The 26264-nt window shown below is 36.2% G+C and overlaps 1 long non-coding RNA gene across 2 annotated transcripts in view; it reads right to left on the bottom strand.

Moving 5' to 3' along the window:
* Nucleotides 1-26264, bottom strand: part of LOC143268986 (uncharacterized) — a 119965-nt gene that overhangs the window by 62322 nt on the left and 31379 nt on the right. For both annotated transcript variants that reach the window (XR_013045244.1, XR_013045243.1), the window contains exons 2-3: nt 9033-9125; nt 4253-4384 (exon numbers count right to left, since the gene is read on the bottom strand). This is a non-coding gene — a long non-coding RNA (uncharacterized LOC143268986). The remainder of the gene's footprint in view (nt 1-4252; nt 4385-9032; nt 9126-26264) is intronic.

Here is a 26264-nt window from a genome sequence, read left to right as displayed (position 1 = left end):
TAACTGTTATTATATACACCCTGACCAAGTCCTTCCCATTCTATTTTACCCTGTACTACCCATGGATCTGGTTAACACCATACTGCTGCCTATTTTCATAAAAATCAAATTTTATATTTCTACATGTAATCAGTTTATACAGCTTGATTTTCTGTGTCTGGCTTTAACATCATGTTTTTCAGGCTCACCCATGTTACTGCCAATGGCAGCCTTTGTCTTTTCTATGAATGAACAGTGTTCTGTGGTATATTGGACTATGCTGCCCTTACACACAGGTCAGCACACTGAGGATGATTCCACACCTTGGCTGTGGTGACCAGGACTGTATTATATACTTGAGACTATAGCTGTTTCTTCATCATGCTGCCTTCATTTCTCAAAGAAATGTAAGTAACGGGAGGACTTGCAAGTCCTATGTCAATTATGTTCTTTAATTAAGATTGTACATTGTTTCTATGGTGACTACACTAATGTACATCCTCATCAATAGTGTGCAAGGGTTTCTTTTTTCTACCTCTTCTCCAATACTGCAACTTCAGACAATAGCCATTCTAACAGATGGCAGAAGATTGAACATTTTTTATTTTGTTTACATTTCCCTTATTATTAGTAATTTGAATGCTGATGTACCAGTTGATCACATTATGATTTTATGATTCTTTTGAGAAATATGTGCTCAGGTCTTTGGGCTCTCCTTCAAATTAGGTGGGTTTTTTCTACAAAGTTAAGTTTCTTATATACTTCTTCATATAATTTTTAACAATTCATAAAATTTTTATATACTTACAAAGTACCATATGATGTTTTAACTGTAATGTATAAAGCAGAGTAGACATAACTGTCTTTTCAGATACCATTTTTTATGATGAAAATTTCTGAAGTGCTTTCTTGCAACTTTTTCAGACCCTATTTCTATATGCATTTGAGATATGAAGCCCTTACCATACATATAATATGCAAATATTTTCTATTTGATGGACTGTATCTTTACTTCTATTGATTATGTCATCCTTGCTGTGGAAGAATTTCTCAGTTTATACTCTCTGTTTTCTACTTTACCTTTGTTCCTATGTTTTTCCAGTCAAATCTGAGAACATTGCTTACACCAATGCCATGCGGACTTCTTGTTGTTTTCTTCCAGGAAAAAAGTTCCAGCTCTCACACTTAAAGTCTCTAATACATATTAAGTCTTCCAACATATGGACAGATCATTTCTTTCTATTTGTGTCTTTTTAAAGTCCTTTCATCAGTGTTACATAGTAATCATGCATGTATCCTCACTATAGAATACCCACAGAGCATAATTTTTAGAGTATAAATCTTTCATCTTTTTGGTAGGTTTATTCCTAAGTGTGTATGTACGTGGTCTGTGTATAACAAATGGAATTGTTTTGTTGATTACAGAATACATATCTGAAGCATTATAGTTTTCTCTTATAGAGCTGGATCTCAATCCTTTGGTATATTATGGCTATTTAAATTTTTGAATTTACAGAATACATCTATACAAAATAATTTTAAATAGTTTGCTGACTTTAACACTTATCTAACTCTAAAGTGGTTTGACTGGTTTTTCATTTTATTAAATATTTGTTTCTGCTCTTTTCTATGCCTGAGAATATTGGGTTGTGTTTCAATGCTGTAACGTCACCTTTCCAAACTCAGCATGTTGTGTTTCTGTAAATATCCATTTAAGTAATTTGAAATGGTTTGATAATTATATATCTTGTTTTTAAATTTCATAAATGAAATCAGAACAACATTTGATTTAAAGTTATCTAAAACATCGAGGCAAGTCCTCTTTGAGTACACTCTTCATTAAGTTACTTACTATGACAGGAAAAAGCATAGTTCCACACCCTGAGTGGCCATCAAGCACTGTTCATACTAACCCTTTCTGGGAATTCTTTCCCTGTCTTGGCCTGGTTCTTTACATACACACTCTGGTCTGTAAATATACAGTTTTATTAAAAAAACAACAACAACAATTTGTAACAAATTGTAGGGCCTTTATGATATCACACTTACAACACCAAAGATAGGATCCAAAATTACTCAGCATTTGAGAAACATAACCCACATGCTGGAATTAGGACAAAAAGATGTAAAGCAATTGTCATAATCATGTTCAATGAGGCAAAGGAAGATATTCAGATGTGAAGAGATAGGAGCAATAGAGAAATGGGAAATAATTAAAGTAAATGAAAATTTTGGGCTAAAAAGGATTTTCAAAAATTAAATCCACTGAAGAGCTCTAGGGCAGAATGAGAGGAAATAATTTGTGCACAAAAAAAGACCAAAAAAAACTATCCTTTCTCTAAAACAAGATGAAGAGAAAAGAAAAGAAAAAGGCTGGAGAGCTACCATGGTGCTTACAAGTCTGGCAACCTGAGTTTGAACCCTGAAACCCACTTAAATAAGGAAAAACAGAACTGACTCCACAAAGTTGTTCACTGACCTTGGTATATGCTTCCACATGCACACTTCCAGCAAAACACACTCACACATAATTATAGTAGTAGTTCTTATAATGTTAAACCATAAAAAATAACTTTAAACATTAAACTAAAGGAGGGTCAGGGTTCTTCCTCCTCCTCTTCCCTCTTCTCCCTCCTCTCTTCTCCCTCCCCTCCAAAGAAGAAAAGAGAGATAAATGTAAACAAAATATTTGATGAAATAATATCTAACATCTTCTCAAAGTAAGCAAAGGTATAAATATACAAATTCAAGATTTTTAAGTCCTCAAATGCCATAAATATGAATAAAACCATGACTGGACAAATCAAAGTCAGACTGTTCAAAATTAAACATAAAGGGAAAGCTACCAAGCAAGAAACAGTAAGAATAGCACAAACAAAACAAAGACTTGCATGCCACAAGTTTCATTGTTAGGGAAGTCTGAAGCGCAAAGGCAGGATACCTCTCCTTAAAGCACCCAAAGAACAAACTTATCAACCATAATTTTTCCAAAAATGAAAATATCCTCTACGAATTAAAGTAAAATCCAGACATTTTCAAATGAAGACAAATGTTTACCTAAGGTAAAGGAATTGATCTCAGAGACACTGTAGATTCTAAGCAACAAAGACCATCAGAAACTGTTAGTAAATTACACCTCAAGAAGGTTAGTAACTAAATCATTATTTAAAAAAAAAGGTTGATCTAACTATGGTGCAAACCAGGAAAACAGCAAACATTAGAAAAATGCATTATAACGTCCCATTTATAGTAAAATTATATAATGTATATTTTATCTTGGAAAGATTTTCAAGTTGTGAAGTTCAGCACTGGAATGAAGGGGAAAAAATACCCTGTGACATCCTGTAGTCCTGAGCAAATTCTAGTATTTTAACAAGGATTCTTAACAAGATTCAAGTGTGACTTAAATGCTAGAACTAAGAGTTTTGAAGTTTACTGCCAAGATCTAAAAATCTTTGCTATGCAATATTAAAGCAGACTTTGCAAATAAAGAAACATCTAGCAAAATAATATATGTGAGATGGAAGAAGAAAATAAAAAATGTAGAAATGAAAATAAAACAAAATGATCAAGGACATGAATCAATATGATAGTGAAAGTGGATTTAACTTTTCTTTGTTATTCAAATCATCCCTGTCTTTAAAAAAATATAAAAATTGTGTTGGGCATGGTGGAACATGTTTATAATCACAGTTATTGGGATGTGGAGACAGGAGGATAGCAAATTTGAAGTCAGCTTAGTCTGTACAGGGATAACCTGGCTCAAAAATAAAGAAACTCACATGTGTTCTACTGTAACTCATCCCCTTAAGGCCCCCTCTTCCCCTTCTCCACACCTAAGCCCTTTCTAGCTTCCAGATCGCTACACACATTCCAAGTTATACACACAAACTTAAAAATTCAAAATTATAATTAGCATATAAGAAGACATGTAGCATTTAACTTTCTTGGAATATGAAAGTAGATAGAGACAATACTTGAGGTAGTTAAGTGTTAAAATGGAATAGAATGTGGAAAGATTATTAACTAAAATTAAGGATATGTGAGGAAGCCATGTGGAAAGTTACAGGCAAATTTTAAACATACTTTTTCAAAAAGATTTTGAATGGAAGTAGCCTGTGGGGGCAGATAATTCCAAACTCAGAAGGTGTGGGTTATTTAACAAAAATCTTAATGCCAAGTGTGGGATATTTCCCTGTGAGTTACTGCTCCAGAGAAGCCCAGAAACCACCCCAAATAGTGCACACTGATATCATCGTTCTTGATTACCTACCAGAACAAGATGGTAAGGCTCTATGGCTGAAGACACCACACACTTGCTGGAAGGACATAGAGAAGTCATGCTGTAACTGAGCTGCAATCATCTTCCAGAATAACATCCACAGTGGTAGAAGTTGTTTCGTAGCTGGGGAAGAAAGGTTATGAATGGTCTTACCCAGTTATGAACAGGCATCTACAATAACACTCTGCCAAGCAAGAAATGCCCACTAGAGAGATGGTGACATGAGTGATGTGGAGTTAACCAACTGTGTTCTGGTCGGATCTGAGGTCCTTTCCACAAGAAGGAATGGATGGCTAGTACTGTGAACTTAGTCAAAGACCTGTGACTGGGAGATCAAAGGTCCTAGGGCTGAAATGATCATTTGTTTTAATAAACAGATATACTGTCAATTGGTCTCCTAAATATTTATATTCATACACATAGATTAGTGCTGCCCTCATCCTTTGTCAAAGAAGCTTATTGGGGAAGCAAATGGTAGTTAACACAGAAAGACTCATGGATGGTCAAGGTGCCTAGAACAAATGACTTTTGCTTGCTTAACTTTCAATGGAAAACTGATAGTTCCCCTCCAGAGGCTTAGGGAACATTTCAGAAAAGTAATGAAAATAATATAAGGACAAGACAATGAAAAGGAAGGCCACTGTACTCATAAACTCACAGCAAATAGAGTTATCTTCACAAGACTAGACCCATTGACATTCAGTCATGGGTTAGGAGTGTAGCTCATGGGGCCTACTTCCTCCTCAGAAAGCTATTAGCCTTCTGGGAAAGATGGAGTCATTGTCTTCAATGAAATAACCATTGATGACTGAGTTATCCATGCCCCAGTGGATAACATCACACCCATGCCTTGGTTGGTGGTCCTGGTTAAACTCAATATATCACAATGGAAAATACAGCCATGATAGTAGGAGAAAGACTTGATGGAAGGAAGAGAAAGAGAGTGTGTATGTGTATATGTGTGTGTGTGTGTGTGTGTGTGTGTGTGTGTGTGTGTGTGTGTGTGTGTGTGTAAAATTGTCAAACAGTAAGTTAATTTTAAAAATCAAATCTAACCAATAAATAGAAAAGGAAGGAAGGGAAAGAGGGCAAAGGAGAGACAGAGACAAAGACAGAGAGGAGAATATAATTCTAAGAAAAAGATACTTGAAAATAAAGATGACTCGACAGTAAAGAACACTTGTTCTAGAGGATGCAGGTTTTATTCCCAGCACCTACGTGGCAACTCACTGCCATCTATAACTCTAGTGCCAGAGGATCTGATGCCATCTTCTGACCTCTGTGAGCACTGAATTCATGTGGTATGTAGACATATGATGTGGGCAAAACACCCGTACATGTGAAATAATATAATAGTAAATTAAAATGTTTTTTTAAAAAAGAAAAGGACAGTTGTACACACTCAAAGGCAGGGACAAACCTCTGAAGAAAGTCCAAATTTTGGGTCTCATTGTGGAGCCCAGGCTGGCCTAAAACTCATGATCCTTCTGCACTTACATGCAATGGGATTATTACAATGTGTCACCTCATACATCTTACACTGTGCTTTTTTTTCATTTAATGTAGTAATGCCAATACATATTTAACTATACTTACTAGAGTTATAGAAATGTTTCTACTTCTTTGTTGGTTTGTAAATACCCACAGCTTTCAAACAAATAAAAAATACGTTCACCTGAAGCAGGCTTTCCCAATTGTGTCTACATTGTATCTCCCTTGCTTTAGGCTCAGAGAACATCTTGGGAGGGAGTACAGAAAGAATGTAAGAGCCAGAGGAAGTGGTGGGGTGTTATAAAAAATGCTGTCTTCTGGATACAACATGGCTGTCATACTCATGAACTCACAATAGATGCAATTATTTGCATAAGATTTGCACAATATGGAGCCTGCCTGTCTACATTCCCCATGGATGGGGTGGTGATTCGTGAAACCGAAGATGCTATTGACAGTTAATAATAGCTGCTGCTGGGAAGGGAAAACACTTTCAATGATGTAGTCACTGGTAAATTCCTTTGTTCTTGTAAAATAACCCCCAACCCGTGCTCATATAAGCAACCTTAACTAAGCTCACTGAGCCACACACACATACAAGTTGACAGAGAAATGATTGGGTAAAGGAAAAGAATGAGTAGGACAGAGACACGAAAGCATAACAGTAGGTAAACATGATGAAAATACATTATATATGTATATGAAAATCTCCTTGCAAAACTCCTTACTGTGCTTAATAAGAAAAGTAAGGAGTATTACTTTTACCTCTAAGTTGCTAGTGCCTACCACATAAGAAATGTTGAATGGGGTATCAGTGAATCAACTGAACCCTGGTTCTGTTTATACTAAATAACAACCTAAGTTTAGGGTCTAGTGTATAATTAAAATAGAGGAGCCCTATCTTAAAATTCCTTTGGAATTTCATCATGGTGACTACAGAGAATGAAAGCTTCTTGGATTCCTCCTAATGAAGGACCCTATGCAGCTACCCTAAGTGAATGGCTCAGGAATCCATCCTACATCCATGCATCAATCACCTGTCAGTACTTGCTTCTGCTGAACAGAAAGTCATTTGGAAATGGTTCTATTCCATGATGGCTAAAAATAATATTAATAATGATGACAGGATATTTAAAAAGCAATGGCTTCTGGCATGGTACATACTACAAATTAGAGCAAGAAAGTATTTGAGAAGCAGCAGCAGAGGTACACCAATTGAAAAGGGGCCAGTCCTAAATGATGATGATAATGCACTTCAGTAAAACACAGAGCGAGGAAGCAACAGTGATGTAAACGCAACATTTTATAAGCAAGTTCTTCTAAAAATACATGTTTTAAAACATTACCATAAGGCAGAATATTTGATTAGCTCAGGTTTTAGTAATTTCAGATGTTTCCTATACTCACAATGTAGGACTCTAATGTCAAATACTTAGAATATAGAAGAAATGTCATTTAAACATATTTATGAATTTTTGCATGATTCAAAAGGCCCTTGGGCTCTTTAAGGTCACTGTGATGAGAAGTCATTTTCCCTGGCCCTCAGGTGCAGAGCATTGGGTTAATCAGTCTCCATGGTTCATGGCAAGTTATTAACACTGAGCTGTGGAAAGAAAGACTCCCTTTGCTTTGCTTACTTGTATTTTTTTGTACTCCTTTGCCTCCTTGTCTTCACTAACTCGCTTGCTAGGCAGATATCCCATTCTGATCATTTTGTTGTTGTTTTCATGTGTTGTTTCATAAAGGGGGGGGGGTAAACAAAAAATTCAAAGAGTGCATTTACATATAGAATTTATTTAGGTATATATTTTTACTACAATACTTAGATTATTATTTTATTTCACTATGTACCAAGTTTTAAAGATCTGTCAGTATTTCCACATGAGTATAATTTTTTTAGCCACTGATGTACGCCCATCATATTCTCTCCTCTGCTGGTTGTGGTTGGTTCAGCTCACATCACCACAAATACTGTGGCCATGAGCATGTTAGCATCATCCCATAATGGATCTGTACGAGACTCTCCTTGAAATATTTATGAAGGACAAGAACTTTTAGAAATAAGGTAGGAGACTGGAGACATGGCTCACCATTGCCAGTTAAGAACACTTGTTCTTGCAGAGGTCTTGGGTTCAGTCTCTAGCTAACACTGATGGTATACAACCACTCATAACTCCAGTTTGAGGGGATCTGACTCCCTCTTTTTATTTTCATGGCCTATATACAGGCAAAATATATATATACATAAAAACAAGTAAATATTTTAAAAAGATAAACAGTGGGAAATTTTGAGTAAGTTGGCCTGTTAGTTCTTCTGAATGGCAATATCAGTTTTATTTCCTACCAGTAACACACCCAATTTCCATTTGTCAGTAACTCTGTCAACAGCTGTTATTACTTACTCTTCCACATATTCTAGGAATATATTGGAATTCTTATGGCTCATATTTCCAGTATTTAAAATGGATATGGGTACTGATTTGATAACTTTTAAACTCCTGTATAGGCATTGCTATTTTTATTGGGTTTTCTGTCTAGGTTTTACATCTTCCCCTCTTCTGCTATTGTGGCATCTGTGAATGAATTTTTCTGTGATACCCTTCACTAAACATATTCTTAATTGTGATGAAAATATGATCAGCTTTCTTCTCATGCTTTAGAGTTGAAAAGTCTTTTAACCCTAAATTTATTTCTCCATGATCCTAAATATAATCTTTTCCTGCATTTCCTGCTATTATTCTTTGTTATGTTTGAGCTTTGTTTTGTGTGTTTGTAGTAGGGTCTCACTATGTGATACAGGCTGATCTTGAACTCGAAACATTTCTTCTTCGGCCTGTTAAAGATTTAAGGATTACAATGTACAATCACTGTAGCCCAATGTTCTATTACATATGACAGCCGTTTTCCCTGTTAGGCATTTAAATAAGCAGTGTACAGTAAAGCACTAGATAAGCACAGAGAAACAAATTTACTAATATAATGAACAAACAGCCTATTCTTTCCCATGGCTTCGTATCCTTATTTCTTTCTTTGTAAAATAAGCAACACTGGTTTCTACCACCTAGGACCAACATGAGATTAAATTAAATGATTATGCTAGTTTGTGGCATCTGAATTTCCAGTTCAAAGAAGCTGATTCTTTAATGTTCAGTGCTCTGTCTTTTTAAAAAAAAATTCCTGTAATTATATCTAATGCTTTGGGCCCAAAATTTTATCAAGTAATTATACATACATCTTCTCATATAAAACACCCAATCAGAACATCACATGTCAAGCTTACCTTTGCTCACCTGAGCAAATTTCTAGGCCAAGTTCTTCAAATCAACTATGCTTCTCCTGGCAAGGATTCCAGAGACTTGATGTCTTTGAAGTCCTTGAAGACATAAAAAAAGAAGTTTGGTATGGTTCATCAGAAAGATGGCTGTGTTCTGTTGCTTTTAAGTTTATCAAGAGCTTTTTATATATAGTAAGTACTCAGCAGTTATTTCTACATTCTTTTACATTTACTTTCCTTTAAAAAAAACTCTGTGATGATAAATTTAAATGCATATATTTTTAATGAAAAAATTCCACAAACCCTAATTTCAAATATTATTTCTGGGCCTAAAGAAAAGAGAAAGGCTATTGCCACTACACTAAAGGCTATGGAAAAGCCCCTATTCTGCCTCTACCCAAATGATCCTTCATGTAAGACACTGAAAAATTAATTTTCAAATTACACTTCACATCATTTTGTCTCTTCCTGAAACCTCAGAAATTAGAGAGATGTCCACAGATTTCCATAAACCCTAAGTAGGAATCTGCAGATAATAAACCCATTAGTAATGAAAAAGTGCATTTGCACAATAATTGTGTTGGGAAGACTGCACTATATTACTGTCTGGCACTATTAGACCAATGAAATGACTAGGACCATTGAAATGACTAGGACTGTTTGATTTTCTAATTATTATTAAGGAATGCCTCCTGAGCCCAGCCTTGGAGGCTTCACTTTTGAATCATTTGCAGTTTGTGCAGCCTCTCATGCATTATACATTAAACCCATATGGCCATTTGAGGAGGAAGGTCTCTGGAGGGAAGTTTCATAGCGGTCTCTTCACTGCAGGAGGAAAAAAAGGTGATAAAAAAAGAACAAAGAAGGGAAAAAGCTGCAAATACAGTGGAGAGGAAAAGACCACCACTGGACAACACTGAAAACCCAGACAAAGGTGAGCCAAATCAATAAGCACATGCATCTCAAAAGAGCTACAGAGGACTTCAGTTCTCTTACTACCAAGAAATGACAGATACTTGAGGTGAGGGTATGCTAATTATCTGGATATGATCATTCCACAAAGTTTGCAGTGGCCCAAAACATCCCAGTATACTGCAACATATGTACAGACACATCTATTGAAAACACAAAAGGAAGGAGAAGGAGGAGGAGAAGAAAGAAAGAAAGAGAGAGAGAGAGAGAGAGAGAGAGAGAGAGAGAGAGAGAAAGAAAGAAAGAAATTAAAGAAAGAAAGAAAGGAAGGAAGGAAGGAAGGAAGGAAGGAAGGAAGGAAGGAAGGAAGGAAGGAAGGAAGGAAGGAAGGAAGAAAGAAAGAAATGTAAGAATGGGAGTCATTTTCATAAGACTTCTGTTTTATATTTTTGTACCTAAACTCATGAGAGCTCCTAAGCAAGGCTCACCTCTGCTCTATCTAATAAGAAAGTCATTCCTGTCATTAGCTAAGGTAAGGACATTCAGTGGAGACTACGGAGATGTCTCTGAAATTAAGAGAACATGCTGCTCTTTCAGAAGACCTGGGTTCAATTCCGAGTACCTACATGGTGGCCCATAATAATACATAACTCCAGTTCTAGGGGATCTGACCTCTGCAGAAACCAAGCATACACATAATACACATGCATGCAGGCAAGCAAAAGCATTCACACTTAAATAAAATAAATAAATCTAATTTTAAAATTCTTAAAAAAAGAAACAGCTGGGGTTTTTTTGGCCAAACGTATCCATGCATATGAGCCTTGACTTTCACAGCATCACATTTAAAACTGTTGTTCAAAAGGTACCTATGTAGGGTAATACATCATTTCTTAACTTTGATCAAATATACATAATTTGCTTTAAAAATAAAGTATAGAAATTTTCTGATATGCTCAGAATCTTCCTGGATTACAGTACACTAGATATTAATCCTGGAAATAATTTTTCCAATCTTCTTGCAGAGTAATGCATCTATACCTTATACAAACCACTGCAATTGCACCTATTTCTGTTCCTCTAGAACCTGGAATTATTCAGATTCACTTGACTTAAAAGACTGTCAATTATAATAATGTCAAATAAGAACTGACCACCAAGTAGATCCAGGAATAAAGCAAAGACTTAAAATTCAGTATTTTGTTTCTATAAAATTTATAAGATTCGTGTTGATATTACACCTATTATTCCCAACTAACTAAAGAGAAGACTAAGTCTCACACATGTTTATATTCATAATTTATTATTCTATGTTTATTTAGCATATGGGTGTATGCATGTGTGTACATGCTATCGCATACATGTGAGATCAGGAGATAATCTGTGAGTTCTGTTCTTTCAAAATGTATGTTCCAGAGAGGGAAGCCAAGTCTTAGGGCTTGGAAGCAAGTGCCTTTACCCTCTGAGCCATCCATTCATCCTTATATTTATAATTTTTTAATATAAAATAAGCATTTTAATTTTGTTTTTTAATTGTTTTGGTTAAATTAATACACTGTTGTCTTTACTTTGATTAGTTATCTTGCCCACAGAAATATATCAAGTATTGAACTTGACAGGCCATTTTTTTGCCTATTTTCTTTTTCTTAGGACCCCATAAAATTTAGTAACCCAATAAACCTATGAGTAGCGATATTAGTAACATTTCAGCCAATAGAGTTATTGAATGTCATCCTGCTCTCATTTTTATTTTCAAAACCTTCCTATACATTGTGTTACATTGTTTTTCATATATATATAGTTGATTTTCCAATTAAACATTTACCATACTAAAATATTTTTCAAGAATTTGATACAGGCTAGCTGCAGTGGGTAGAACACAGGCTCACAAGTAAGTCTGTACAAATTTTCTATATTTATTTTGAAATGGAGCAGGGCTCCAAGGAGTCATTCTATTTTACTATTCCCATAAAGGTGGCATTTTTCCCTTTACAGCTCTGGCTTCTTGCCCCAACTCCTACATAGTTAGAAGCCTTAAGCAAGCTCAAGATCTTATGTTCTTACCCTGCTTTCTTTATTGATAGATGAGGTCTCGCCCTCATGACCATCCGTGACTCAACTTGTGTTTGCTACATCATTGATCCCTTAGCAATCAGATGGAACATGTATCTACTCTATTAATGACTAAGATTATGAACTACTATGTGTAAGCTGAAAAAATGAACAGTTGAAAGGACATTCTCCTTTGTAATATTGCAATCACAATTTATTGTATTTTGTGTTTCTCTTGAGGAAAATTGATCCTCGGGAAATATTAGTTCAATTACAATAAAAAAAAGAAGTTTGAGGAAGAATAGATAATTCAACAGTTAAGGGCTTGTACTGTTCTTCCAGAAGATGTTTCATTCCCAGTACCCACACTGGGGACCCTAAAACTGCCAACTCCAGGATATCTGACACCCTCTCTGGTCTCCACCAACACTTGTTTTCACATATAGAAACTCACAGACACACACACACACACACACACACATTGAAACTCACAGACACACACACACATAGAAACTCACAGACACACACACACACACAGAAACTCACAGACATACACACACATATAGAAACTCACAGACACACACACACACACACATATTGAAACTCACAGACACACACACACATATTGAAACTCACAGACACACACACACACACACATAGAAGCTCACAGACACACACACACACACACATATAGAAACTCACAGACACACACACATATAGAAACTCACAGACACACACACATATAGAAACTCACAGACATACACACACATATATAGAAACTCACAGACACACATACATATAGAAACTCACAGACATACACACACATATAGAAACTCACAGACACACTCACACATGTAATTTAAAATAAAAACAAAATCTTCAAAGAAATCTAGAAATATTTTATAGCCATACATTGTTAAACATTATAGTACTTCACTCTTTAGAATGTTAATATATATTAAGTGTGTAAAATGTGTTTTATTGTGATGTTTTCATACATGTATACAATGTAGCATTATCACACTCACCCTCCCCCAATATTTTCTCCTGTCCCCTTTCCCCTCCCTCTGGTCCCCTTCCCCTTCCTGAATATAATCCAGTCTACCTTCATGTATTTTTTTAAATCTAAATTTTAAATATAAGAGAAAACATGGGATATTTGCATTTCTGAATCTGCCTCGCTTGGCTTAGCATGGTGGTTTTTAGTTTCATCTATTAGCCTACAAAATGACATATTTTTTTATCTTTAAGACTGAATAATATGCCACTGTGAGTACATACAGGAAATGCCTTTGTACATGGTACTTTACTTTTCAAGCTAGGGAATTGAAGCTTAAAGTTCCTAGGTATGTTATATGGTATATAATATATGATATATATACTGGGTATGATTATGCATACTGTAGTTAGTTGTCTCTATGTTCTATGATAAGTTGAGTGAAAGCTAGGAAATATTTCATTTATCTTAATAGTGTACCATACTCCTAATTCCACTCCCATAAACCCATTAAATGATAGAATCTCAAAAAAATTTATTAGATGATAAATAATAAATGGGTAAGTAAATATAAGAATGAAGGCACAAAAGAGTAGGAGAGGGAACTCTAGTGAGTATGTAGCTTAACAAACAGGAAATGGATGTTTTAAGAGCAAAGACAGTACATGTGAAGAAAAAGTGCCTAAAACGTGGAAAAGGGAGGAACTGGAATGGAGTATATTCCGTAGCCACATATCCACACAACAGAAGATACTAAGGAAGCTTTAAGGCCTGCTGGGGAAATGGGTAGACAGAACAAGCACAAATTTAGACCTGGCATTATGATCTGGTGGCCCCACCTTCATGGTGTTTGATGTAATTAATATGAAGCCTTTTGAAGCTTGGTCAAATTTTCACGACAGTAAATATTCTTATAAATCCCTGTGGCAGAAGGAAACCAGCTAAGTGGATTGTGGTATATGTGCACAATCAAATACCATGGAACTACTGGGTACATTTACTCTTACTTGCATAAAACTCAATGTATGAACAAAATTAAACACTAAAAAAATGTGCAAAAGTAAGACTCATATGTTATTAAGCAAACAAACAAACGAGACCAGATATCTATACATATGAATGGTGGAAGAAGAGAGAATATTTCTGAAGAAACATACATGGAATGCAAAGCCTGGCTTGGCTGACTGGATACGAAAATGAAGCACTTTCAATAAGGAGCCAGTAATCTAAAATTTCTCCTGGAAATATTTTAATTTTTCACTAAATAGAACAAATAATTTACAGAAATGAAAACAAAACTCTAGGCTGGATCATAACCACTAGAATCCAACTATTGATACCCTTTTCATATTTTTTTAATTTTATGGGCAATTTAAATACCAATAATCACAACTCAACAAAATAAAATTAAATATGTAAGAAATGATAGGTTGGATGAAACTCTGCATTCTCATTCTGAGCACAGTGCTATCAAGTTCAATAAATGACAAAATCTACTGCTAATCAAGAATTTACTACAGGAGTCATTCTTGGCCTCCTTACTTCCACCCAGACCTTTCCCAAATCTACCCTCTATTTCTTAGAGACTACAACCCCTTCAAACAAATCTGCCTCATAACTTATTTTCTGTTTGGGTAATTTAGGTAACATATGCTGTCACCCTCTTAATTAAGACTCTGATTAGGGGACCCAGAAACATTATTATGCATGTGGTTTGATGTGAGCATTTGAATTAACCCATGAGACTAATTATGCTAGACACTTTATCTTCAAGATGGCAAGTGTAATAATTCTTGAGAAGAGATTTCTTTCTGAAAGGGGCAGCAAGAATAGTAAGGAAAATGAAGGAACTTACATGGAAAGATCAGCCATAAATTTGAATAGAAGAATGAGCACAGGGATCTGAGAGAAAATGTAGAGGATTCCAAGCAGAAATGTCATTATTTCTTTAAATCTTCCTTTGCAATAATTTGGCACTATAACCAAAAACGTATTTACTTAATTTTGTCGATTATAGTGTAGATCCACACCAAAAAGAAAAGAAAGATCCTTATATTTTTATGACATGACATACTGGGCAATACGTAGGTTTCATCCTTATGGATAAACCTGATTATTAAAAATTATTATTCCAATCAGTTTTAAAAAATCTGTCCTTGATGACCCCCTTCTTCCCAGTGTTACTTTACCTAGCTGGTTTAGTAATATCCCATCTTTGCTAATGATTGATTGTAGGATCTATGCTTTTACTAACTATCAGACCAAAACTGCAATATCATGTAAACTCTTACTATTCTGGCAACTCCTCTGCCAATTTCAATTGTCTCTAAATGAAACCAACAGGAAACTGATGAAATTATGTCTTTACTTTCTGCTCTGGGCACAGTTCACTCAGAAATAGATTTGAATTTAATTTACCTCGATATAGAAACCAAAACCACCCTCCTCCCACATCCAGATTAGAATTTGGGATTAACTATCCTACTCCTCTCGTTCAGCCACTCACTAAATTCTGTGTCTGCTGGGATCCATCTTCATTCTGGTACAAATCCTTCATTAGAGTCATAAAATTAAGATTATTTTACATCCTTCCCCGTTTCTTCTTCCTAGTCGTAGATTATATATATAACCTATTCATAGGTTCGTCTTTTTAAAACTGAGCTTTCCATATTCTACAGAAAACTGAAAGAGCCATCTTTATATTCGTATAACCTCTTCTCCATTCTTCCACGTTTTCTAAAGCCATCTCCACTTGTTTATACAACGAATCAGCACTGCTGTACTGCATCAGAAACAATTGTATTAATAAGACCCCTTTGTCTACCACCAAACATCTAAGAAAATTTAAACCTGAGCCAAGAAAATCTATTTAGGTACCTGGCTGCCTCAGAAATGAAGACACTGTGAACTACTTGCAATATGAATGGGAGAAGCCTGTGAAGATATGGATTTCTAAGACGCTATGGGATTAGAAAATGCTGTCCTGTTACATCATTAATCAAACTAAAAAGCTACCTAACAGAGCCGAGCAGTCCCAGAAGCCAACCATCTATTTCCATGCTGTTTTCTATAAAAGCTGACAGTGTGGATTTGATGAACACCTTTCTCTAATCTGTCTTTTCAGTCCTATGCCTGTTTTATAAATCATGGTTATCAGCAAGGGATTGAAGTTGGTTTATTTATCTTTACAAAAGGTAGAAGCAGAGTTCTAATCTGTTGCTCATAAACTGGTACACCTACACATTTTTATAAAGTTGACAAGCTTTTTGTCTACAAATTGTGATGTTCTAATATGCAACAAAGTTATTTTCTTCCTGGGGTAAATTTAAATTATCAGAAAACATGAAGTGCTGTTTTAAAACCTAAGATGAATTGTTGCTCAATTCCCTAGTTAGTATCTTAAACAAGGAGAATTGTTGTTAATATAGCATGGCATTCACTCAGGCACTCACTGGATGCCCACTGTGAGAGTCTAAAACCTGTAAATATTAGGAATCTTGCAACACCCATAGACACACATATCACCTAGCCCAAAGACATAGACATACTCAGTGTTCAATATATACTTGGTAAATAAAATTCAAATTCTCTAACTTGGCTTTTCCTTGGATGGGCTGTTTAATCAATTTTAGCCCTCTAGCTAATTTTTAACTTTCTAACCATAATAGATTTATAGAAGTACAGAGCTCACAGGTAGCCTCAGATCTCATTTCTTTATAGCTGTTTATTGCCCAGATGAGAACACTGAGGTATTAAGAGACTGAGATCTAAAATCACACAGCTAAGGGATGGGAAATCTGGAACAGCCTCAGCCTGCAGATTTGCTACTCTCCTCTGTAAACCACGATAACTGGTGCCCACCAGAGAAACCTAATTATACCTTTAAAATACAACCAAAACTTTATTTATTCAAAGCAAAATAACTATTTTCCCTAGTCAGACATGAAATATTCCCAAATATTAAAGATCATTGATTGAAATACAACCACCACTTTTGGTATCATTACAATAAACAGTAGAGAAAAAGAAAGTCTTTGAGATTCTTAAGTTGATTCATGTAATGATTTATTAGGCATATTTATCATTTTGCATAGAATTTGAATGGAGTATAAAAGCAGAAGTATAAATAAAATAATACATTGGCTTCATTGGATTGCCCAGAGAATTTGAATGTCAACATGGCTAGGCTTTGTGTGGGACAGACATAATGAAATTACAAAATTTCAAAGCCATAGCAGTGTGAAACCAAGTTGATCCTGAAGCCATGTCAAGCACATAAAAAAAGTTATCATCATCCACAAAGAGAAAAGTGAGTTTTACAACACCACAATTTAAATGTGTAATAATAATTGAACATAAAATACGTTGCAATGTGCTGAGGATGTAGTTAAACGATAAAGCACTGGGTTATGAAGTGAGAAACCCTGGAATTGATCCTCAACCCCATAAATCCATCCATATGTACACCATAACACACACACATACACACAGAGTCAATCCATACTTGACTCTTCAGCTTACTCATCCTCAGAGTAAAGTAGGTTAACTAAGGAAAAAGCATAATTTTATCTATGGCTCTAACAATACACCTCAGAGTCACTTAGACTAGCTCTTTCACACACGCACACACGTGCGCACGCACACAGTAATCTTCTGATAATCTGTTATGCCTGGTACCACATTTGGGTGTGGTTGAAATATTGTGCACCCCAATAAACTTACCTGGGGGTCAGAGAACAGAACAGCCACTATATTAAACATAGTTTTAAGCAGTGGTAGCACATGTCTTTAATCCTAGCATTCTGGAGGTAGAGATCTGTCTGGATCTCTGTGAGTTCAAAGCCACACTGGATACAGCCAGGCATGGTGACATACGCCTTTAATCCCAGGAAGTGATGGCAGGAAACAGAAAGGTATTTAAGGAACTAGAGCCTTTGTTAAGCTTTTAGGCTTTCAGTAGCATATCAGCTGAGATCGATTTGGATGAAGACACGGAGGCTTCCAGTTTGAGGAAACAAGATCAGCTGAGGAACTGGTGAGGTGAGGTTAGCTGTGGCTTGTTCTGTTTCTCTGATCTTTCAGTGTTCACCTTAATACCTGGCTCTGGTTTTGTTTTTATTAATAAGACCTTTTAAAATTCGTGCTACATTTGGGGGCTAAGCAAGTGGACCTCCACAAAGGCTTTGAGATCACAAGTTTTAAAATCTAGGGAGTTTTCCATGAAATTCCTTTACTGGTATAGGAGAACCAGGGAAGGAACGTCCCCTTCCAGGGGTGTCATCCATATTGAACTCCTATATTGATAAGAAATAACGTAGCTGGCTTAGTGAGATCTCTGATCCAGTGAATGCAAAGCAATCAATATGACAAATGTGCAGAGCTGGACAAATGTGATCATCCTTCTCCAAATAAGCCTGCTAGAAAAAAAAAGTGCATAAATAGCTACAGCTATAAAATTGAAAATTAAAATAGCTAACATTTATTGAGAGTGCTTCAATTGCTCTCTGTGGGTTATTGTATTTAATCTTCACAATAATCCCTCCGAGATAAATGTTACTGTTATCTAGAAAAGCCCTGCCCTGTTAAAATAAGCGCTTATAAGCATTTTGTTAACAATCTCTTCCAGGGCTCATTTTGCCTTGATTTCTGAGATATGTGCATGCTTATCTTTCTCCAGATTACAAACAGCTTGAAAATGGATATTTAAAAAAAAAACTAACTAACTATGCTTAGTCCTTAAGTTAGAATCAATAAATATTTGCTACTTGCAACTGAATTAATCTGAACTGAAATGTACATTGCAAATGTATGGTGTGAACCACAGCTGCCTGGGTTTGATAGTATCATCAAACTATTCCTTAAACTTTACCATATGGCTCTAAACTTCAGCCAGTTTGCTTCTCCTATTTTGTGTTTTACCATAATAGAGTTTGGAGTATTTTCACCTTTTTCCATCCTATTTTAAGGGTAGATGTCTGGGAAATGAAGCTTTAAGAGCATTATAGACACCACAGGGTGTAAATTCCAAGTATGCTGATACTGATACACAAAGTCACAAATTAACAGTCTGTGAAGGTTATTATACCGAAATTGTTACAATATTACTCTAACAAAGTTTTCTGATGTTTAATTAATTCTTTAATTTCAATGCCATTACACTGCACTATGGCTATGACTGGCTTTGTGCCATACAAAGAATTGCTTGCTTTGGACTTGACTGCAAAGCTGGGTAGGTAATTTGAGGACAGAGAAACATGCTGAAGCTTATTATGGGTCTTGATGAAAGAATGCCACTGACCAATGCCCAGTATGTTAAAGTCACAAAGTTATTCTCACCATTTCTGTCTAATCCTATAGTTCTTTTGGAGGCCTATTTGCTGTTTTTTCCTTGGTTTGGAATAAAGCAGTCTGCTTAGCAAGTGTGTATATTTTCCTATCCCAGGGTTAATAACTGTCCTTGAAACTGATGTTGGAAGTATGATGTTATTTTGTATCTAATCATCAGTTATAGAACAACTTGGGTGTTGTGGCTAACCTCTGTGGCTGGGATACACTCTCCTTTCCATTGCCATCATTTGCAATTTATAATTTGGAAGAAAAGCAAATTCTTCAGTAAATTATCATTTAACAGAAAAAAAATGCAATATACTTTAGTATTTGTATCTCCAAATAGCAGTAGTTTTCAAAAATGTTACCTATGATCCGTGATAAAAGGTCAGCTCATACTGCTGCCCAAGCACACATATAACTGAGAATAACAATTTTATTTAAAAAAAATTATGCCCTTACTATGAGCAGTAGACTTCAGTATTTTCAATTCCCTAATATTCTATGTATTTTTTAAAAACCATTCTTGTTACAACGCAAACTATCAATAGGCCATTGGTTTCAGGAATTTTTTTAATGTCAGACTTAAAACAATGACAACATTAACTAGAACTCAACTACCCTTAACTATTTCCTTAAAATTCTCCTATACAATTGCAAAATTTTTCACTTTACATTTAAATTAAATACTACTATTTGTAACTATAGAGCTAAGTTATTTGAATGTAAAAACATATATATATATAAGTACTACCCATTTGTGTAGGTAAACAATGAAAATAGAAATGGGGTGAGGTGATTTTGAGATGCAGCTGAGCGAAGACAAAAGTAATAAGTCATCCTTCCTCCTTAGTCCCAGCAAAGGGGGCTCATCTGGCTAGTATCTTGATTTAATTTGCTTCTATAATGATGGAGAAATGTGAAATTTCTCTTAGGACTGTATCTGCTTTCCATTTCAAAATAGAAGTTAACAAACAAGAAAATTACTGAAAGAAACTATAAAAAAAGAATTTTTTTGTATTTTCTTAAAATGTGTACCTGTAAATTCAAGAGACAACAAATCCTTTGAAATACTTAATATCTGTCACTATGTTGCTATAATTATGCATTAACATTTGATTAATCTATTCTGTCCAGCTCCTAGCTTAAATATTTCATAAAATTGTATTAATAAAAGAATAGCTTCTGAATCAAATATTTGCAAGTAATTATAATGTTTTCTAGTGTTCTAATAATAAAGTCATTTAAAATGTTTTTCATTTAAATTTTTTCTTCTTTTAAGAATTTCATATGTTATTAAAAATGTTAACTCCAACTTCTCTAAATGTATATTTCTATTGGCCCACTCAGATTTATTTACTGTCTACAGTTAAATTATTTGAGCACTTAATTTCATGTGCTGTTGACACTTCTTCATTCAAGTCTCATTCACCAAATTAAACCATGGTCTGGGAAAACAATATACATTACACTTTTCTCCTGCCTCTTATTTCTATTGCCTTCTCAGTCACTTCTGAGGTCATAACATTGGCAATAAAGACTTCCCTGTCCTCAAAGTAGCTGGGCTTACCAACCTAAATCCTCAGCTCTCAACCGTTCACTCAGTCTCAACTACCCTGAGGACTCTTCCGACTGAACACAGATATTATCTGCCTCTCTTTCTTTTCTAATATCTATCCCTCTTTTTAAAACATGATCCATTTTCTCAGCTCCTATTTAAACCCTACCTTCTAATTAAGGAGCAGTAGGATCTTACTTGAATTCTTTTCTCTGGTCTTTCTAGCCTAGGAGCGAAAATTCGTTAGTGTGATTCTATAACCTAAGTATTTAAAACAAATATTGAACTATAAACAGTTGTGTTCTTTTGTGTTCTTTTGTTTTGTTGGTTGAGTTTTAGTTTTTTGTTTTTTTGTTTTTTTGTTTGTTTGTTTGTTTTTTGTTTTGTTTGGTTTTTTTTTTTTTTGGTGTTTTTTCACCGAGCATGGTAGTGCATGCCTTTAATACAGCACTTAGAAGTCAGATGAATCTTGATGTGTTCAAGGCCAATTTGGTCTACATAGCTATTTCTAGGATAGCCAGGGCTTCATCTGTTTTTCAGACACTATCTGAAGAACAAAATAAATAAATAAATAAATAAATAAATAAATAAATAAAAACATGTTTTTGTTTGAGAACATTAGGCTGGGAATTTGAAAAGGGTTTTCTGAGTAGATCTTGCTCATCTCTCTTGAGGTAATCAGATACGGCTCTGATTGGTGTCATCTGTGAAAGCTTGACTGAGGCTGTGTTATGTAAGTCTCCTCCATGTTTAAACATTCCATCCTGCAGAAACCTCCTCAAGCAGGAAGGCGAACAACTCAAAATTTCTTCAGAAAATCCCTGACACTAACCAGATTGACTTGGCCTCTCCCTGCTGTAGTAAGCAATAAAAGCTGAGTTCATCTCAGACAGAAAGAAGAAAAGGTGAGCTGCACAGAATACTCTTAGAGAAGCCAAGTTGCAAAGAAGACTCTGAGGCCAGATCAGCTGCCTAGAAGAAGCAGAAATCAGCTAAGCTGCCTGAAAGAGGTTTAGACCAACTGAGGTACCTAGAAAGGACACTCTCCAACCCGCTGAGCTGCCTGAAATGTTCAGTGTGCTCCAGGTTCCCACCTTTGTGAACTATCTGCCTTGCTGGGGTGGGCTTTGGTGATGCAGCTGTCTTTGAGTCATTTCTGCTCCTGTAAGTGACCCCTTCTCTGTATACCTTTAAATAACCCCAATAAAACTCATTGGTTCACCAAGCTGGTCTTCATGGTTCCCTATCTAGGGTGAGTAGACGTGTGTGTGTGTGTGTGTGTGTGTGTGTGTGTGTGTCTGTGTGTCTGTGTGTCTGTGTGTGTGTCTGTGTGTGTGTGTCTGTGTGTGTGTGTCTGTGTGTGTCTGTGTGTGTGTGTTGTGTTGTGTCTCCCAGAAAAAGTTTTGTCACACAGTCTAGTAAAGCTTCATCTAGAATGTCTCACTCAAGTGACTGGCAAGTACTGGCTTTTGGTAAGAGGCTCTCTCTATTACTCCCCTTGCAGCCTTTCCACCAAATGTTTGAAGGTCCTTTGGATGCGGAGGCAGATTCCTTCCAGAGAGAACAAGATATGTCCTAGCTTCAGAGGTCACATAACTTTGTGCACTATGGACTTCTTTTGGTCACGTGGATTGATTTCATTTATACATATTATAAACATTGCATATGTGTTGTTCTAACAAGTATTTCAGTATCAGAAAGCAAGAGGTAATGGCTGACATCTGAAAGACTTGAATACCACTGCAACCATAGCACTATCTTTATAAACAGTCTCTTCAGTTCTCTGCCCATACTCACTATTCAGAATATCTGAAGGCCCTCAAAGTCCATCATGGTTAGGTCTGGAGTCACATGGATTTAAGCATTGAGTTCTTGTATTTGATTTCATTTTTGAGATTGTACTATGATTACATCATTTCTCCCTTCCCTTTATGCCCTTTAAACCATCCATATACCACTCCTTGCTTTCTTTCAAATTAACGGCCTCTTTTTTCACTAATAGTTATTAATGCACATCTTGCTCAGTTTGTATACTGTTACTCACATGTATGTTTTCAGGGCTGACTGCTTGGTATTGGATAACCAGTTGGTGTGTCCCTGCCTGGAAAAGGCTATTTCTCTCACTCACAGCATTCCATAGTCACCCGGAGTTTTTCATGCAGGGTTAAGGCCTCATGGGCTTTTTCTGATCCACTTTGGCATGTCTATTGACTCCATCCTTGTTCAGATGATGTATAAGTAATCATGTTAGTAAGATTTTGTGGATGTAGCTTCTGGCATTACTCGAAGACATAGTCTCAAAGCAAATTCACTCATGCTCTGGCTCTACAATGTTCCCTGAGCCCTAGATTTGGAAATGTTTTGTAGATGTATCCATTGTGACTAGGCTCTGTAATAATGCTACATTTTGACTGGTTGTGTTTTTCTGTAATGATCTCCATCTCTTGCAAAGAGAAGTTTCCTTTATGAGGGGTAAAGACTACATTTGTCTGGGTTCATAAAGACAAATGTTTATTTTGCTATTAGGTATTATGCTGGTTTGGTGAAGTGGTGGTTGTAGGTTCTCCTCCAAGATCCATGACTTTACTAGCCCTGAATAGTTGGATAACTTTCTAGAACCAGGCAATAATGGCTGAATATGCAGAATACAGATGCCCTCCTGGGAAAAGTCCTCTCTGCTGTGCCAATCATGCTGTAGCACCCAAGTCACTGACAGTATGGAGGCCATCAATGAGCTGGTTGGCTTCAGATGGCAATCCTGGACTGTCTTTCCTCCCCACAATCTTCAAACAATCCCTAGTCAGCACATGTGGTATACTGTACTACATGGGCTAAGAACTCTGTGTGGTTCAAGACTTTTTGTTAAAAGAACTCTTGTATGTGTTATATGGTATTTCCTAGCATTCACCATGAATAATTTAAGGCCAATGGATGAGCTATAAGTGATAGATGTAACTACATTAAAAGCCAGTCTTGGGTGCTGGAGAGGTCGCTCAGTAGATAATACTTATTGCTCTTGCAGAAGACCTAGGTTCAATACCCAGCAACCTGCATGTGTGTGACAGGTGTGTAGCTTGGTCTGTTTGTGGGACTCCTAGCAGTAGGATCAGAACCTGTCCCTGGCACTTGAGTTGGCTTTGGGGAACCCATTCCCCATGCTGGGTTACCTCTCCCAACCTTGATTCAGGGCAAGAGCTTGATCCTGCCTCAACTTGTTGTGCCATGCTTTGCTTACTCCCATGGGAGGCCTGCCCCTTTCTGAATGGAGCCAGAGCAAGAGTTGGCAGCGTGGGGGGTGGGGAGTAGAAGGGAGGTGGGAGTAGGGAACAGGAGAAGAGGAGGGCATGGAAGCAGTGGTCAGTAGGTAAAATAAATGAAATAAATTTAGTAAAAGAAGAAGGAGGAGGAGGAGGAGGAGGAGGAGGAGGAGGAGGAGGAGGAGGAGGAGGAGGAGAAGAAGAAGAAGAAGAAGAAGAAGAAGAAGAAGAAGAAGAAGAAGAAGAAGAAGAAGAAGAAACCTATACACAATAAAACCATAAAAAGTAAAACAAAAAAGGCCTAGTTTTTCTACTGAGCAGGTAAAAAAAAAAAGTTAATTTGCTAATTCTATCTTTCCTTATCTGATATCACATGTTTATCATAAGAATTACTAAAGATGGTTTTAGGTCTGTGCTTGACAAATACTAAGTGCTAAGCAACATTAACTATCATTATCATCATAATTATTACTGAATGTTCACAACTCTCATCATTCTGGAGAACTCCTCATTGTTGTCTGTAGACTGACATGCGCCAAACTAGCCAGGAGCTGGTCTTCTAGTCCACAGTCTGAGCTGAATTTTCTTTGCATCTTTATGGTGCAAGACGAGTGAATCCTAGCTTTGCCTCAGTGGATATTCTCTGCTCTGCTTGTTCCTTTTCTGGTGATTCTCTTCTTGCTACTGCTTGTCCTCAGAATTCATCACTCTAAAGACCCTGAAATTATGCTCCCAACATGACTTCAAGAAGGGAAATATGCTAATTAAAATTAGATTTGGAGTCCTAGCACAGACTTGCTGAATTCAAATCCAAGGAGATGGAGCTCTTAACAAGCATGATGTTCCTCCTAGTTGAAACACAGAGAACTTGGGTTCAAGCTTTAATGATGCTACTGCATTGCACAAACTGTATTTTGTTTTGTTTTGTTTTTCTCAGTACTAGAGATCAAACTAGACTTTGGACTTACGAGGTCAGTGCTACACCACCACGTGCCAGCTCCTCAGAGTTTAAGAACAATGGAGAAAAAATTAATCAAATTAGTTTAGCTTTATTTTAAATAAGAGGATCTCTGTCTGACCTGGCTTAACAACTGATGGGGGCTTTTACTCAACTGAGATTTGGTTTTTCCTGCCATCCTGCATCATAAAGGAAGGGACATGGTTTCCTTTATGGGACAACCCATATGAATGGGTTGGGAGTGCCAACTTAGCTTCATATACTCGTAACACAACACAAGAATCAGTCTTAATGATCAATTTGAATTTTGGTTTGTTTGTTTCTAGGACAATATCCTGAAAAGCAAAATAAGTTAATCAATGTATCCACGAGTTGTGCTTCTCTCCTTCATGCTAGAGCAGCTCTTCTCCCTCTACTCTTCTATTAATTTGTATTCTTAAGGGGATCTAAGGCACTGAACTTTCTCCCACTCCCCAAAATCAACCTAATAACAAAAACATTTGGGGAGTCTGGTGCTAAAGATGTAGCTCACCGAAAAGTCCTCACCTAGCCTTCACAGGGCCTCAAATTCTGTCCCCAAGACCACAAAATATAGCATTATGGGAATCTAAGACACTTTATTCCCCCCTCCCTTATCAAAGTGACCATTAAAGAATTCGCCATGCGGGCTGGAGTGATGGCTCAGTGGTTAAGAGCACTGGCTCTTCTTCCAGAGGTCCTGAGTTCAATTCCCAGCAACCAAATGGTGACTCACAACCATCTACAATGAGATCTGGTTCCCTCTTCTGGCCTGCAGGCAGAACACTGTATACATAACAAATAAATAAATCTTTTTTTAAAAAATCTCCATGCAATAATCTGCTAATAGAGAGCCCAATCTTACCCGCTTCAATTACTGTCTATGAAACATCTTGTTCCTAAACATCAAGCAGAACTTCTGTGAATTCTGAAATAGCTAAAAAATAAAAATTCAATCTTTATGCTTCCATAGTTAAGATACCTATTTACACATCAATCATTCTGCCACAATTCAAAGTCATTCTTTGCCCTACTAGAGTAGATGCTATTCACTGTAATCCTGTAGGCTTCAAGCAACACACGTTTTTATTTCCCATTTATACTCCTTTTATATATTGTTTTGTTGAAAAGTTCCAGGTGGAACTATTGAAGGCTAACA

Source organism: Peromyscus maniculatus, chromosome 16, assembly GCF_049852395.1.
Source record: "Peromyscus maniculatus bairdii isolate BWxNUB_F1_BW_parent chromosome 16, HU_Pman_BW_mat_3.1, whole genome shotgun sequence".
Classification (NCBI taxonomy): domain Eukaryota; kingdom Metazoa; phylum Chordata; class Mammalia; order Rodentia; family Cricetidae; genus Peromyscus; species Peromyscus maniculatus.
This window is presented reverse-complemented; position numbering and strand designations above follow the sequence as displayed.